This window comes from Myotis davidii, unplaced genomic scaffold (genome assembly GCF_000327345.1).
Source record: "Myotis davidii unplaced genomic scaffold, ASM32734v1 scaffold663, whole genome shotgun sequence".
NCBI lineage: Eukaryota > Metazoa > Chordata > Mammalia > Chiroptera > Vespertilionidae > Myotis > Myotis davidii.
This window is the reverse complement of record NW_006295816.1, coordinates 7053156-7058787: the sequence shown is the minus strand read 5'-3', so window position 1 is coordinate 7058787 and position 5632 is coordinate 7053156. Positions and strand designations below refer to the sequence as shown.

At 50.5% G+C, this 5632-nt stretch overlaps 1 pseudogene; it reads right to left on the bottom strand.

The window, feature by feature from the left end:
• Positions 1-3669: 3669 nt before the first annotated feature.
• On the bottom strand, positions 3670-4042 carry LOC107184198 (annotated as a pseudogene).
• Positions 4043-5632: the final 1590 nt, after the last annotated feature.

The window sequence follows — 5632 nt, the reverse complement described above, 5'->3', positions numbered from 1 at the left end:
TTAGGAATAAATATGTATGGGATGGTGAACTCCTGAAACATTTTAAGTTTGAAGGTAAATATTTTGATAGTTTTGAGACTCCCGAATACATTCTTTCTCTAATTTATCTTTTTTAAGAATCAAGAAAATTTACCCAACTTCAAAGTGGTACCCAGAGGGGAGAGGATTAGACATATATTTTCCAAGATACTCTAAGGTCTCACAATTACATCTTGATTTCTCATTTTGCATATCTTAAGATTTATTCTGAAGACTATTGAATGGAAATGAAATGCAATTACATACCATCAGTGAAGAAAAATTTGCCACATGGGAACCAGCACCTTCTCAATTTCTATTCTTAGCCCAAACCTCTAGAGAAGGAAAGAGGGAGCGGGGCGGGGCAGGGCGGGCGGCTGCAGTGCCTTCTTTGCTGCGTGTCCTCATCTCTGATGGGTAAGACTCAGTGTCAGGCGGTAGCAGGTGCTCAATGGCACCAGTTGAATGGGAGGGCTTGACAGAAACCCGAGTCTCTCCTCTGTTCTCAGCGACTCTTTTCCGTGTGGAGACCTGAGAGAACTGATGTTTGCATTCCCCAAGCATTGAGGGCCGTGGTTCACCCCTCCACCGGCTGCTGTGAGGGGTGAGGAGGCTCACAGCAGCCCCCCTTTTCTGAGAATTGCCCTCCGAGCCCACTTCGCCCAGGAGGTCTGAATACTGCCTTCCCAGGCGGCCCGGCCCCTAGAGACAGCCTGACTGATAGAGGGTGCAAAGCCCTGACCTGCCGCAGGGGGCGACTGTAATAGGAATTCTGCTCTCAGAGCCATGGGGTGCAGGCCAAGGTAAACGTACCTGAGTCCCAGGTGCTTCCTCTGCACCAGCTGCAGGAGCCTCGAGCTCCCCTTCCACTGGAAAGCTCAGGCTTGCCTTCACACCCAGGTGCCCAGAAAGGCCAACCACCAGGCAGTGCTGATGGCCAGGCTGCCCAGGGAAAGGGCGGGAGGTGGGGCAACATTGGAGTCAGCTATAACACATCATCCTAGCCCAAATGCAAAGCTGCATAACCCATTAGAAGAAAATGCATAGTCTTATAATCTTTGATTGAGACTAAGTCCCTCATCAATGCTGATATAGCCACCCAGGATGGCGGGGAGCCTGGGGCCGGGGGCCTGAGGGCCCACCCGGAGGCCACCCTAGGGAGTCACTGCCTGGCAGTCTGGTCGAGTCTGGGGGAAGGGCTGGGCAGGGGCAACAAGGTGAATGTTGGAGCTTCCTTGCAGCTCGGCTCAGGACTGAACGTTTCACAGGCGGTGGTTGAGCTTGGTAACTTGGATCTAGCTGTCAGAGAACTGGGGACTTTTTGAGATAGATGGGCCTTAGGGATCTTCCAGCTGGGGGCCCAGAGAGGGTGAGAGACTTGTTGGAGGTCACACAGCGGTGAGTGCCAGAGCAGCTGGGCACTGACTCTCTTTGTGCGAGATGGTGTAGGGCTCTTTCATTGAACTCAGGGGAGTGTGATTTCATCTCCAGACACTTCCTGTAGGTGGTGTGGCTGGACCTCTGGCGCCCGGCACTCTGTTCCCACACGCCCATGACTCCTTTCAAGGAGCCTGTTACACTCAGCCTGAGGGCTTTCTCTGGGGCCTTGTGAGGCTGGTACACAGGATGCCAGGAAGTTCACCACCCCAGGAACAGCCTTCAGCCAGCGAGAGGCAGGAATTGGTGGGTAACTGTTCCGACTCTGACCACTCTAGGCATGCTCTTGGCTGTTACTTTAAAATATTTTTTTATTGATTGATTTTAGAGAGAGAGAGAGAAACATCGATTTGTTGTTCCACTTATTTATGCACTCATTGGTTGTTTCTTGTATGTGCCCTGACTGGGATCAAACCCACAACCTAGGCATATGGGGACGAGGCTCTGACCAACTGAGCTACCCGGCCAGGGCTTTGCTGTTATTTCTGCTGTCACCTGGGGCCTTGATGGCAATGCACATTCCCAGGCTCCACCCACTTAGGAGCTACTGAACCAGAAACTCTGAGGGGGTCTCCGGGAGGTTCTGACGCTCCCTCAAGTTTGAGGATCTGTTCCTCATCGAATCCTAGCTCCTTCCTCACTGCTTCCTTGCCCCACTCGTCACCTGCTCATTCATGGGCTGTCTCACTCCCCGCTCCTCTGCCCGTGCTGACACTGTCTCCCGAATGAATGACCTGCCTCAGACCCTCCCCTGCTCCTGCAGGTGCCAAGAAAGGGCAGCTGGTCCAGAGGGCCCCCAGCACGTCCGAGGCGTCTTCTCTCTCTCTCATGGCCACAGTTGGTTCTGGACACAATGTGGGGGTGATGCACACCCTTGCTAAGTCCCATCCCACATACAACATGTAAACTGGCTGTGTGTACCCAGGTGCCAACTAGAGCCAGTGTCACCAGACCAAAAACATCACTTCCTCTAAACCATAGCAACGAAGAGCTGCTGTCTCAACTTCCCAGGTGTAAGGACTGGAGTAGCATCAGCCAGCACAGAACACCAAGGGGAAACGCCACATCTGCAGGCCCTGCCCTTTCTTAGAATAAGGCCTTTGTAGGGAAGAATTAGTGACGCAGCCCTCCCACGTGTCGCTGATGCCACGGGGAGCCACAGCGCCGTCTTCTGAAAGGCCCGGGTCTGTCCAGCCAGACTGGGGACCGGGGGTGGGGGCGGGGGCCCTCCCAAGCAGGAAGGTTTCTGCTGCCCAGCCAGGTCCACTGGACTCAGTAGCCCCAGGCGGAAATAAAAAACGCCAATTCCTGGCTTTATTGAGGGACTCACCCTTGGAAGGGAGGGTAGTTAGTCGTCTCCAGGTCTCTAACCCTGTCATTTGCCTGAGTGCATAACATGCCACCCCCATGCCACTGTTACATGTATGACTTCCAATGCGGACCAGTCTCATGGTTGCCAACCTGTGGTCTCACAGTGAGGAGAACAAAAGGAAGCAGTAGTAACCATGTGGCTAATGGTTTCTGTTAGAGGAAAGAGGATCTTTCTCTTATTTTCCAAATCAGTAATTACAAAGGACACATTATGAAGGAAATAAGCTAATACTAATTATTTCCAAGTATGACTGCTAAAACAGAGTCTTCTGAGAAAATGAGGACTTTATAATCTTGGCTTTTTAAAAAATATATATATTTTTATTGATTTCAGAGAGGAAGGGAGAGGGATAAAGAGAAATATCAGTGATGAGAGAGAATCATTGATTGGCTGCCTCCTGCATGCCCCCCACTGGGGATCAAGCCCACAACCGGGGCGTGTGCCTTTGACCAGGAATTGAACTCAGGACTCTTCAGTCTGCAGGCCAATGCTCTACCCACTGAGCAAAACCGGCTAGGACTAATCTTAGCTTTTTGTTAACAGCATTGATGAGGTGCATTTTATAAATATATCCTACAACTCAAGTGTACAATTCAGTGCTTTAGAGTGAATTTACAGAGTTGTGCGGCTGTCACCATAAATCAGTTTTACAACCTTTTCATCCTCCAGTGAGATCTCCTGTGCCAGCTTACAGTTAATCTCCATCCACTACCCCCTTTTCTCGCCCCCCCCCCAGCCCCCGCTCCAAGCCACTGCAGTCTACTTTCTCTCTCCATAAATTTGAATCTTGGCTGTTTTATTTTTATTTTTGCAGTTTTATAACTTTACTTGACAGTCAGCAGCTAGTTCTCACCCACATGAACTGTTTGTAGACTTTCGAAAGTGGTGACAGGTACATAGGTGAGCCATGTATAGAGCTTGTTTGGTGCATCTTCATCCTTGTTAGGTTTTCCGGACAACTGTACCTGGGTACCACATGGGACCTGCCTTACTGCTTTGGCCCAGGCAGTTTTGCTCAGCCGGTGTCAGTGAGGACATCTGGTGTTCCCATCTCCTTCATGGCAAATTTCCGCATCTCCTTGGGAGCCCAAGGGACACGCTTCTTGAAACCCACCCCATGGATGCACTTGTGATGCTGGCGATGTGTTCTCTGGCCGCCACCCCGTGGATGGCAGGACGGCCCTTCTTCTCACCACCCTTCTTCGCGGGAGCCATTACGGCCAGCCCAAGCTGCAAAAGCAAATGTTTCTCAGCCCCTGTGTTCTCGCCGACACAGGCAATAGGGTGGTGAAGGCCTGGGGCGGGGGCATCCCCTACTGGGGATGAAGCCACAACCTGGGCATGTGCCCGGACCGGAATCAAACCAGCGACCTCCTGGTGCATGAGCGACACCAGCCAGGCCACAGCTCTTGCTCAAGGAGAGCCACTGCTCTCATCTTTGACTCTGCAGCTCTGTGAGCCGGACACTCAGGGTCCCCCTCCCCCAGCACAGGGCCCCTCCCGGAGGCGGCATCTCACATTCTACAGCTCCGACCTTGTTCACCAGACTCCAAAGTCGTCTTGCCATCAGTCATCTGCCAGAGAGTCAACCGCGGGCTCTGTCCTGGGAAACAAAGGCTCAACTGATGCCCGGGACTTTGAAACCTCCCAAGTCCTTACAGCTCAGCACATTGCCAAGGCGATTACCTGGGAAAAAGCCCAGTCCCAGGCCTCCCTGGCATTCTGAACTTGCCTTTAAGAGTAAGGTAGGAGGTCCCTATTGGAGAGCTGGTGGGTCACTTCCCCGCTCTGGGATGGAGTTTACTTCTTTGCAAAATATGTTTGGTCAGGTCAATTGTTTTTAAAAAAGTTATTTTCTATAGCATCCTCCCTCTACCCCCAACCCACACAGACAAAGTTCTGTTTTCTTTTTCTTTATATATTTGTGGTTTTTAAAAAATAATTCTCTATTGTTGAAAGTCTCCCTTTTTCCCACATCAACCCTTCCAGCCTGCCCCCGCCCCCCGCCCCAGGCCTTCACCACCCTATTGTCTGTGTCCATGGGTTATGCATTGTGCATACAAGGTCTTTGGTTGATTACCTCCCACCCACTCACCTTCTGCCACCTTCTCTTTGAGATTCCACACTCTGTTCCATGCTTCCATGTCTTTGGATCCACTCTGCTCATCAGTTTATTTTGTTATGTTGGGCTATTTCTAAATCTTAGCGATTGTAAATTACACTACTGGATGCATATATTCTTCCTGATTGGTGTTTCTACTTTCTTAGAAGTGGGATCACTGGGCCAAATCAGAGTTCCATTTTTAATTTTTTGAGGAAACTCCATACTGTGTTCCACAGAGTCTGCACCAGTCTGCATTCCCACCAGCAGTGCACTAGTCATTCTGACAGGTGTGAGGTTGTAACTCATTGTCATTTTAATTTACATCTCTCCAGATGATTAGTGACTTTGAGTATTTTTCACATGTCTCTTGGCCATCTGTATGTCCACGTTGGAGAAGTGTCTATTTAGGTCCTTTGCCCATTTTTAAATTGGGTTGTTTATCTTCCTTTCAGGATCACTCTTTTTGCAACAAACAAAAGGGGCTTCTCTGGCATCATTTCCTGGGAAGGTGGGAGGTGAGGAGCAGGAATTTGTCCCATTGTCCTGTGGCCAGGTAGCCACAGTCCCTGGTGAGAAAGGAGGAGTTACTGGCCAGTTCATCGGAAGGTCAAACGCCCTTAAAAAGCGCCTTTCCTGGAGGATGGAAAAGCAATGAGAGGGGTTAGACTTGGGCCACTGCCTGCCTGGCTCTTATGGGAAAA